Source organism: Triticum urartu, chromosome 5A, assembly GCF_056163025.1.
Source record: "Triticum urartu cultivar PI428250 chromosome 5A, HENAU_Tu73, whole genome shotgun sequence".
NCBI lineage: Eukaryota > Viridiplantae > Streptophyta > Magnoliopsida > Poales > Poaceae > Triticum > Triticum urartu.
This window is the reverse complement of record NC_141877.1, coordinates 70,253,959-70,266,045: the sequence shown is the minus strand read 5'-3', so window position 1 is coordinate 70,266,045 and position 12,087 is coordinate 70,253,959.

Here is a 12,087-nt window from a genome sequence, read left to right as displayed (position 1 = left end):
ATCTCTTTTGTGTAGAAAAACCTGATCTGGAACTTCATGGACTACTTAAGCACCAACCTTTAGGTCTAAATATTTCATTTTCCTGATATGCGGTATATCTGAAATTCTAATGTGAAACTTGTTCTTCCTCACTTAGTCATTTTTTGGCTTCAGATCTATACTCTCATTTTCCGTGTAGGCGGATTGTCTTTTAGAAGATAATCTGCCATATACCATTAGTCCCCTTGTAAACCGCCAATTGCCTTATCATTTATAATAGCATCAACCTTCGGTTTAACAATTTTGCATGTCTGAATACCTTTTGTCTCTTAACCTGCAACACTTTATGCTTGTCAACCATGAATCTTAAACCGACATAAACCTTCCTTCATGTTGTCCAAGAAATGGCCAAGACTTTTTATGCTTGTAATTGGGCTCCATCCTGGATTATGGAAGAAGATCTGAAAGGATGTGTTATAACTGGTGCTTTACCGAAACGGAGTGAAATCCACTGGCGAGCCCCCGGTCCATAAAATCCTCCCGAGCCCAAGGATGGTGAGACAGTTCTGTTTGTTGATCATCTGAACCATTGCTTTAAACCTCCCGGATCAGAGATTTTCATGATGTTCTTTCTAGCTTCCAGATCCACCCTCAAGATATTGGACCTAACTCTGTGTCCAATATTTGTAATCTTCAAGTGTTTTGTGAGGCTTATCTGCAAGAACAACCAACCGTTGAACTGTTCAGGAACTTTTTCTATTTAAACCGCCGTACCGAATTTGTATACTGGCCCAATACTGAACTTGGCGGCGTTTCAATTCAGAAAAGGAAAGACGTCAGCTTCCCTCACGCCAAGCATCATAGTCACCCTAAGGATTGGAACCAAACTTGGTTCTATTGCAAAGATACTTCCCCTGATGATGAGAATCCTCTGCCGGGTTATCGTCCTCACCGACTTACCAATACACACCCATTTCCCCAAAGGCTGACTGCAAAAGAACGGGCCAAGTATGCACCACAACTTGCCAAGCTTAGAGCCTTTGTGGCTAATGGTCTAACATGAATTGACTTTGTTCATTGCTGGATATCTTGGAGTATTTTGCCTTTAAGCCGTCGCCCCGGTTTAATGTGCGAATACCCAAGGGACTTGAAAGACCCTCAATGGCACATTGGCATTCAGTTAACTGATGCTGAAATCACTGAAGCTGTCAAAAAGATACTGGATGAATTGGTGGCTGTCTGCAGCAAAACAGGGCTAAGTCCCTTCTGTGTTTCAAATAAACTGCCAGCTGTAAGAATTGCCTAACCCCTGTTTGAACTAAATATTCTGAACTCTTCCTTATAACCTTTGTCAATCTTTTAATAGGGTGATGACCCATTTTGGAAGAAGAAACCTCAGGATAAACCGGCCAAGACCCCTCGACCCAAGACAAAGGTCGTCAAAAAGCCTGCCAAGAAGAAAGCAGCTGAATACACCGAGCTGAACCTCGATGAGGATCTTGACAATCTGGAAGCAGAGGTAGAACTTGATTCTCTTGGTTGATTTTTCATACACCTCATTGACAATGAACCTTATCAGGATGACGCTGAAGCTAGCCGGGCTGATGATGTAGAGGTAATTATTCTTTTGCCCGGTTCAGATCCTCAGCCAACACAGAAAACCCGTCAAGCAAACCGGAAAGTAAATTTTTCACACCCTCTAGCTTATCTGGATCCAAACTTTCTTTTGAAGAAACAACAACATGCACTACAAAAGAAGACACATCTGTGACATTTTGGGCCGAACGAAAATCTTTTCTATCATACATATGACACTTCTATGACGATAATTGTGACAAACCCCGGTATCATCATAGATGTGGTGGGCTCCTACTTCCATGACAAAAAAATCATGACAGAAAATGGGCTTTTCGTCCTGGGCGGGCCGGAGACGCAGCTGCATGACATTCTTTGGGCCGTCCATGACGAAAAAAACTGTGGTAGAAGCGAGGGCGAGGAAAATTTCGGGGAGTTCCCGGTTACGGTGGGAGGTCGGGGGCCGAGCGATGCGCGTTTCTCTCGTACACGTACGCGCGTGTGTGCAAGGCGTTGGCTCTAACTGAACCCGAGCGAGGCGTTGGGCTCTAACTGAACCCGAGCGATTGCACTGCAGGCTACACATTACTGAACCCGAGCGATCGATCGATGGCTGTTAACTGAACCCGATCGAGCGATTCCTTCGCTACTGCTGCTAACTGAAGCCGATCGATGCTGCCTCTGGATGAACAGTGAGCGTTGCGGGGGGGGGGGGGGGTTGGATGAACAGTTCCCGGTGGGGGTGGATGAACAGGACCCCATGGTGTTGCCTCTGGATGAACAGGACCCCGATCGATCGAGCCGGTTGGGGCTGGATGAACAAGACCCCGTGAAGGGCTGGATGAATAGGACCCCCCTGTGGAGGGCAGGATGAACAGTAGACGGTGGAGGGCAGGATGAACAGTAGCCCGTGGAGGGGTGGTTGAACAGGAGCCCGTGGAGAGGGCTGGTTGAACAGTAGCCGGTGGAGTAGCACGTGGTGGAGGCTGGATGAACAGGAGCCCGTGGATGAACAGTCACAGGTGGAGGCTGGAGGAGGTCGACGGTGGATGAACAGTAGCTCGTGGAGGCTGGAGGGGGTCGACGGTGGAGATGAACAGTATCTCGTGGAGTCCCGTTTTGCGGTACGCCACACCCCTCCCGATGAACAGGACCTCCATTTCGACCGTAGCGCTCCAACACAAGTCCGTTTCCTCTGTTTTGCGGTATGCCACACCCCTCCCAATGAACAGGACCCCCGTTTCGACCGTAGGAGGTCCGTTTCCTCCGTTTTGCGGTACGCCAGACCCCTCCCGATCAAAAGGATCCCGTTTCGAACGTGGCCGCTCGAACACAAGGCCGTTTCCTCCGTTCTGCGGTACGCCAGGCCTTGTTTGCATCGCCTGTTCAGTCCAAGCCCTCCCGATGAACACGACGCATTCTGTTGCCTCCCCATGAACACGACGCATTCCGTTGCCTCCCCATGAACACGACGACGACGCTATTTCTCCATTCTGACCCAGCCATGTACACGAGCCCTGGCCATACGTATGCGCGAGTAGGCGTTCGAGACCCCGCCCGTATGTACACATACGTGGCCGTATTTTCTTTCTTGCACCCTGGCTGCTGTACGTACGTGTAAATGCTACATGCGCGCCTCTACTACGACACATGCGCGCCTCTACTACGACACATGCGCGCCTCTACATCGACCAGTATGTACGTACACGTTCGCGACCGGAATGACAATGCTACGTACGCTTCGACCAGGTGGGTCCCGACTGTCAGGCACTTCCTTGCCTGCGAAGATGTAGCTGGTGGGTCCCAGCAGTCAGGGGGCGAATCATTTTTTTTGCCCGGACGCACTTCCTTGCGTGCGAAGATGTAGCTGGTGGGTCCCAGCAGTCAGGGGAAACGTTTTTTTCGTGAAATACGGTGGCCCGTCCGGTGGGTCCCGTTGTCAGGTGGAGGAATAATTATTTTGCACGTAATAAGGAGGCACTTCCTTGCTGCGGCCGTGGACCCAGCTGTCAGCCTCTCCACATACAGTCCACATCCGATGGAAGCCGTTCCTTGACCACGTTGACCACGCCGCGCCGAGAGCACCAGGGCGGTGGACGACGGCGAGGCCTAGGAAGGGGACGACGCGGAGCCGGGGAAGACATGGTAGTGGATGCCCACGCGTAGAGGAGTACGAGGGTTCACTGCTTCGCTGCGGTGTGAGGCTGTCGTTGCCGCAGAATAACAGGGGGTGTGGGTGAGTAGAGGGATGGCCTGGCCAGCGGTGGGAGTAGTAGGGGGCGGTGAGGCCTCCGCCGCATCGCGGCTGGCCATGGGAGGCAGGAGCACGAGGCACGACCGGCGCTGGTTTGGGTGGCTGGAGCAAGAAGACCAGAGGTTAAAGAAGCACTATGGCCGTTGGATGGACATCGTACGGTCACTTGAGCTAGAATCATTCATATTGACTAAGTTGACAAAGCCCTCCGTCCCCGTCAACCTTGTAGGCCCACAAGTCAGCCTGCCACTATACTGGGTCCCAGCTAATAGGGGGAGTATTCATTTTTTTTGTGCGTAATAAGGAGGCACTTCCTTGCATGCGAAGATATAGCTGGTAGGTCCAAGCTGTCAGCGGCGGTAACGTTTTTTTCGTGAAATACAGAGGCCCTTTCGGTGGGTCCCTGATGTCAGGTGGAGGAATCATTATTTTGCGCATAATAAGGAGACATTTCCTTGCGTGCAGCCGTGGACCCAGCTATCGGCCTCTCCACATAAAGTCCACTTCGGATGCATGTCGGTTGTTGACCACGTTGACCAGGCCGCGCCGAGAGCACCAGGGCGGTGGACGACGGCGAGGCCTAGGAAGGGAACGACACGGAGGTAGGGAAGACTCGGCAGTTGTTTCCCACGCGGAGGGGAGTACGACTATACGAGGGTTTACTGGTTCGTCTGCCGTTGCCGGAGAATAACAGCAGGTGTGGATGAGTAGAGGGATGGCTAGGCCAGTGATGGGAGTACGGTGGGGTGGTGAGGCCTGCGCGGCAGCAGAGCCGGCCGCGGGGAGGAGGGAGCATGCAGTCCCGCCGGCGCCTGTTTGAGCGGCTGGAGCAGGAAGAGCAGAGATTGAAGAAGCACGACGGCCGTTGGATGGCCATCCAACAGTCACTGCTTGTGCGTCAACCTTTTTTTTAGGAAAGCCTCAAATCTATGGAAAACAACATACATCTCTTCTGCCATTATTTCTAATAATTTACAACCCATTTGCTAATTATTAAGGTTTTTTTGGAGCCCATATTCTTTTTGTTAGCATTACTGATGGGCCATTTTCTCAGCCAGCCGAATGAAATCTCTCCTCGTCTTGAAAGATTTGCAGCCCAACAGGCCTGACAAAGCGACTTGGCAAATCACAAAAAAAATGGGCTGTGGCCATGGACCCAGCTGTCAGCCTCTCCACGTACAGTACTCTTCCGATGGAATGTCGTTGACCACGTTGACCACCCCGCGCTGAGAGCACCAAGGCGGTGGACGACGGCGAGGCCTAGGAAGGGGACGACGCGGAGCCGGGGAAGACGCGACAATGGATGCCCACGCGAAGAGGAGTATGAGGGTTCACTGGTTCGGCTGCGGTGTGAGGCTGCCGTCGCCGCAGGGCCTAGCTAGCGGTGGGAGTAGTAGGGGGAGATGAGGCCTCATCGGCAGCACAGCCGGCCACTGGAGGCAGGAGCAGGCGGTCTCCCCGGCGCTGTTTTGGGCGGCTGGTGCAAGAAGAGCAGCGATTGAAGAAGCAGCAGGACCGTTCGATTCAAATCCAACGGTTACTGCTGCTAGAATCGTTTGTTGACTAAGTTGACAAGCCTTGCATACGCTTCAACTTAGTAGGCCCACAGGTCAGCCTCCCAACCAGTGCGCCCCAGATGTCAGTGGGAGGAATCATTTTTTTTCGCGTAGTAAGGAGGCAGTTGATTGCGTGCGGCCAGGCTAGCGGAGGGAGTAGGGTGGGCCGGGGAAGCCTACGCGGCATCACAGCAGGCCATAAGAGGAGGGAGCAGGCAGTCTTGCCAGCGCTAGTTTAGGAGGCTGGAGCAGGAAGATCAGAGATTGAAGAAGCACGTCGGCCGTTCGATGGACATCCAACACTAACTGCTGCTAGAATCGTGTGTTCACTGACAAAGCCTTGCGTAAATAAGTCAGCCTCGAAATCTGTGGCGTGTACAGCCCATTTTCTATTATTTTTATAATTTTTACTCATTTTCTAATTCATATGGAATTTATTGCAGCCCGTTTTCCATTTTTAGAATTGTTGGCCATTTTCTGGTCAGTACCAGGGTAAAAAATTGACTAAATATGTGGGAAATTTTGAAAATTCGCAAATTTTTGCTCGGGAACGAAATATTCTTAATCCAAAAATTAATAGCCATACTAAAACAAATTTAAAAATAAATTAGTACTATGTCATGTTAAATCCAATGAAATATGTATAAGATATCAGTGAAGAACAAAAACAAAAAAAGAAACTTATATCCCATTTGCTATAATTTTTTTGGAATTTTCAACCCCTTTTGATATTACTTTTAACAGACATTGACCATACTCTTAAGCCAGGCCCGAATTCATCCCTCCTCGTCTTGAAAGATTTGTAGCCCAGTAATTTAGAGAAAACAAATAGGCCTAGCTTGGGTATTCTTCAAAAAGAAATACTGGGCTACCTATTTTCCCAAAGAACTGGTGCATGAGCATTTAGCTTTATTTATTTACTTATTTATGTTTAGGGGACCATGAGCATGTACCTGGGCCAGATTCATGTGAGAGCCTCCCTTCTAGTTAATTATGGGCTTCTCTATTGGGCCTTCATCAGTCGGCTGCATGTTATCAACAAGTGGAAAATGTGTTCCGAGTTTCAAAAAAAAAAATGTGTTCCGTACGATAAATAGTATGTGCTATGTACGGTACGAGGCACTAAAGGATCGAACCGTGCAATGACTTCCAAAACATTGTGTTTGTCGTTCTAACAACACATTTATTCAACCAACAGACGAAATATACTACTGATTGTACATTGAAAACATCAGCAGCAACCATGGCTGGGGGTGCAACAGAAGCAGTAAGCAGGCCAGAAGAGTGAAGACGCAGCTCTCTCTTTCAAACCAAACATCAGCCATCATTACAAAAGGGCTACCAAGAAGGAACAAGTGTATGCATCAAACTAAATAAAGATCCTACTACACCAAGTGTACGCATCTAACTAACTGGCTCAGTTAGACGTTACTATTTATTAAGCTGTGGAGATTGGCTGACGGCTTGAACCAGATGGGTGCCTGACGGGGGAAACTCCAGCCAGTAGGTCGAAGTCTGATACTTGCGACCCTCTCTCCTACTTTGGGCTGCAGAGCATGGCTGCACATATCAGGGTATGGTGCATGCAGAGACGCATGGTACGCTGTGTACACACAGTTTTGCCTGATGAACGAAACCGCGCTGCCATCATGATCCTTGCCATCGGTTATCTCCTGGTTAATCGGATAATTCAGTCCGACAAACAGAGAGCGTGTACCAAGGCTACTTACCAGCCTCCAGTCAAACATTCCTGAAGGCCCAGAGAAGCTGGGATCCTGCTCAAAGACCTTGCAGTGACTGTGATTGTATTCCGCGAAACAACACGTCCGGTACGTGTGAACGATCATCAATCATTCGCCATCGTCTGATCGAGCCAGGAACCACCTGCAACTACCATGCCGCTTTTCTTTGAAAGGTTCTGGGATTAGGAAGGGTAGGGACACCAGGCGGCCTACAACATCATATCAAGTTGGAGTCAAATAAAAAAGGGCTCTTGGTTTAGTCAATCTTAAGAACAACATGTTATGAGCATGAATATTTTTTCAGCAAATGTTGACAGTAATATAAGCAAGCCATCATGATATCATAGGAAAGTAACATACTACTGTAACAACCGTTTTTAGCGATGACTGGAGTAGGCCAGCAATACATCCAGCCATAGAAGGAGTCGACAGCGTAAATGAAGCCCTTGTGTTCAATGGCATCAGAGAACCATGGAGGATGTATGATCCTGCGATGGACGTGCAGATTTATCCACTTATCACAGTGACCTGTCAGATAGGTGAGACCGTGGTTGAAGAACGCAATTAGCTTGAAGTCTTTATAATTCGCAGATCTTGTGGGCACTTGGCAGATTACAACCTTGAGGAAATCAAACTTGGTATCATGTTGGCTACTGTAAGATTCTGAGTATTCTGGGCCGCGGTGCCAAAGCAGTGCAGTGTTAATCGAAGGAAGGGGGATCAATCGCCGGGTGTAGACCTCCACGAGCATACAGCTGCCGCCATCATCGACGAGCACCATCCAAGACGTGTTCATGCCGACCCAGCACATACCGTTAATGTAGTTGAGGCTGACGGGGATCGGATCGCAGTCAAGGGGGTTGATGCTCGCCACCCTACGATCGTTATGCTGCGTGACACGCCGTTTCTGAAGATCAGGCGGCATCAGCAAGCAGGGAGCTGGCTTAAAAAGCTCTGGCCTGAGGGCTTTGAGTAAATGGTAAAACCCCGATGCGCACGACGCGAGTGGCGTGGTACTAAGATTGTCCACACACGAAACAATGAGCTTGATTACCTCTGTGGGGAGTGAATTCCAGCCACTCTTTCGGCGGACGCTGCTTGGTTCTGCCATTGTTAGTGCTTGGGTTTCGGACGAGGGGGGGGGGAGGCGCCTTAGCGGCGATGGAAGATTGGACGAGATTATGTGCGGACAAAGATGGAGAAGCGAATATGTGCTACGGGAAGTGGAGAGGTGATGATGACTACAGCATGCCGCTTGACTTACGAGACACATACCAGCAGCGTAGGGTCATGTCGATGCCAGACAACTTGCTTGAGTGATCACAGTACTGGTACTCCCTACAATGCTATGCCCTAACTTGCTTGAGTAGAGTAGTAGAGTAGGACTCTGCTCTACTACTAGCACCGGAGGAGTAGTATATTCTAATCTAAAATAGTTACAAACTTCAATGCCTGAGCGTGGAATGACTACGAACCGTGCTCAAAGACCGTGTCTACGTGGTGTTTGGACATGGGCGACAACCTCAACGCCAACGGTGCTGCTCCCGTTGCACCGTATGTGTTTCTGTCCTTCCTGTTCGAAATCGTGGTAAAATTCATGTTTCTACTCTGTATCCTACTACTATGCTAGTCCACATGATTAGTTGTGAACGACGACTTCTTCCCCGACCTCGGCAACCTCATCCTCGACGACATGGGAGACAACGTCAACGCCGGCAACCAGTGAGATACAGGGTGTAGGAAGCGGTTTGGGAATTTGCATGCCTTTCCAACCAGTGAGATACTCCGTACAAAGTACGCCAGAGAAATGACCACAGAGAAGGAAGCTAAAAGTAAACAATCAAACGAGCATTTTTGCATTTGTTTTGCATTGAATCGTTTCACAAGCTTGACTAGTGCTATTTTTCTACTTTTACAAAAACCGCATCGTAATGTAAAACATGCATTTGCACGTACATAAGTAATAGTAGTACTCCCTCCATCTAGGTGTATAAGTCTTCCCTCCTTGGTCACGATGCACAACCGAAGATGACTTATTGACCTGGACGGAGGGAGTAGCACAGTCTGCAAGCATATACCGAGAGAGACGTGTAGTGCGATAGTGAAAAAAAATTATATGAGATCAGGTCTCACGGTTAGCAGGTGAGACCTGTCCTGATGGATGACACGTGGCATTTACAAATCACAAAGAATCTAATCTCTCCCCCGTGATTTTAAGTGGGATGTGGGGGATGCTTTGTGATTTGTGAATGCCATGTGTCATCCATAAGGATGGGTCTCGCGTGAGACCTGGTCTCATAGAATTCTTTTCCTGCGATAGTATATAGTAAAGTTTGTGCTATATGCACGTACTTGCAAAATGCATACGAATACACAAGGTTTCCAAACTTTCCCTTTTACATAGTTAATTAAGGACGCTAAAAATTCCTGAACGTTCGGGATTTATCATTTGCATCCCAAAACTAATGAGATCACCTTACGAAACAAAAATTATACTCCTCCTAAAAGCCACGACGCTCGCAGGAGCGCTTGCGGCGCGCCACGAGTGCCCTGGTGCGCGGCCATTTCCCAGCGCGCCGACACAACGCCTCTTCCTCAGCCTCGCAACTCGCGAGGTGCTGATTGGCGGCTTGCCGGCGGGCGAGCGCGATCTCACCGGTGTAGTGATCCAGCGCCAACAGGTACTCCTCCTCGCTGGAAGCGTGCACCCGGCCCATGTACCGCCAAGCATAGATGAGGCGCTTAGGCCCGACTGCACTCAGGGCGTCGGCACGGGCGTCCTCCGCCACCCTCATGGCCCTCACACGAGCCTTCTGCCAAAGAGCCAATTGCCTGACTCTCTCGGACACGACATAGGCCTCCCAGGCAGCTTGTTCCACGATGCGCTTCTCTTCCTCGGCCTTCTTCTCCGCCTCTATTTTGGCACACTCTGCTGGAGGCAAAGCCTCCCACAAGGCGACATCCATTTCTTTCCAAAGCTCCTCAAGGCTGGGGGGCTCGGCGGGCGGCGCGGTGTTCTCCTCGTAGCGGGGAGCCGACGCGTCCTCCGGCGCGCATGCTGGTGAGATTGGGAACGCCGACGCGTCTACCTCGACGCGTTGCGGCGAGGAGCGGAACACCGACGCGTCCTCCTCGACTAGTGGCGGAGAGGAACGGAATGGCGACGCGTCGCGTAGTGGCGAGGAGCGGAACACCGACGCGTCCTCCTCGACTAGTGGCGGCGAGGAACGGAACGACGACACGTGACCGTCCGCGCGGTGCAGCGAGGGGCTCCTAGGGCTTGGGAGGGGCAATGCCATGGTGGTCGACGTGAGAGGGAGGGGGAGGAGATAACGATGAACGTGAACGTGAGGGGGAGGAGATAGCGATGTTGTGGGAGGCGCAGTATTTATAGCGAGCAATGGCACACCTACGTAAGATATGGACTGAGCTGCACTGACTTAACTTCCGGTCCAGTTGCATCACTGACATGTGGGCCAGACCCCTATTGGGCCCATATGTCAGTGACCGAATGCACCTGCAGTTAAGTAACAGCTACGTGGGCAAATTTGTTGGAGTAAATTACGGGGGAGTGAAGGGGTGGAAATATTGCTGGTCACAACGGATTTGATGAGCGTGGGGGAGGAGAGTCATGCATGCAGATTTTTTCACACGGGGTGGAGTGGTGGGACCGCCGGAGGGAGAAGGAGAGTTTGGCAGGCATATTGTTTCCACACATGGAGAGGAAAAAATTTGGAGACGAACGGGCTTCCTGCATGTTTGGGGAACGATGCATAATAAGTCATCTTGCATGCCGGGCTAGGTATAGTCTCAAGTCATTAAAAACAAACACGCCCCACACATGTTCATATTTCAAGGTGCACTAAATTATTGCATGCGATGATTAAGGCTGGCCATAATGGTGGTATCTTAGCTGGTATCATGCACACGGGAATAGCAAACATGATGATGTGGCAAAGAATTAAAGAAGAGAGGGGGGTTAGAGTAACTAGAGTTCATGCATGCATTGGTAAACACATTTTTTGTGGAGAACAACAGCACTAGTTGAGTACTTTTGTAGACTTCAAAAACTATTCCACAATGTGTCAACATTCAGAATGTCAAATCAATATTTTTACACTCATTATGAAACGTAGTTCTTATACTCCCTCCTTCCATCTATATAGGGCCTAATGCGCTTTTCGAGGCTAACTTTGACCAAATGTTAGAGCAATAATATATGACATGCAACTTACACAAAGCACATCATCAAATTCGTATGTGAAAGGAGCTTTCAATGATATAATTTTCACATTATGCATGTCATGTAGTATTAATTTTAACAATAGTCAAAGGCGGTCTTGAAAAACGCATTAGGCCCTATATAGATGGAAGGAGGGAGTACTCATTATAATCAGTACTCCCTCCGTCTAGGTGAGCAAGTCATCTTAGATTGTGCACTGTGACCAAGGAGGAGGGGAAAACGAGAGATCTCAATGTTTATTTGCTAATTAGTAGCATTGCATGCAATGAACTAACCACTGCATGTCGTGTTGGTAGTCTCAAGTCATTAAAAGCATGCACACCCACATCTCCTATTGGTTGATATGTCAAGAAACAAGAAACGAGGTAGAAGTTAATGCACCGCGCCTAAGTGTTTTGGGATCATTGTAGATATTGATATTTTTAGTATAAAATTGGTCGTGGGATTTCATTGATGCCTGGCAAAGCGTTGACAGGTCTGCTATGCGTGACCTGAAGATGAAAGCGTTGAGCATCTCGAAGTTGATCAACAATCTTCAATTGTCAAAGATTAGCCGTTCGGCCAATAAGGTGGCACACTTAATCGCTAAGTATAGCTTTGACAATAGATTAGATGGTATTCTTGTAAATAACATACCACCCTGTGTGGTGAATATTGTATCGAATGCGTGTACTGGTGTGGCTGGTTAATTAATATAAGGTGGTGTTAAAAAGTATAAATTTGGTCAAACACTTTGCA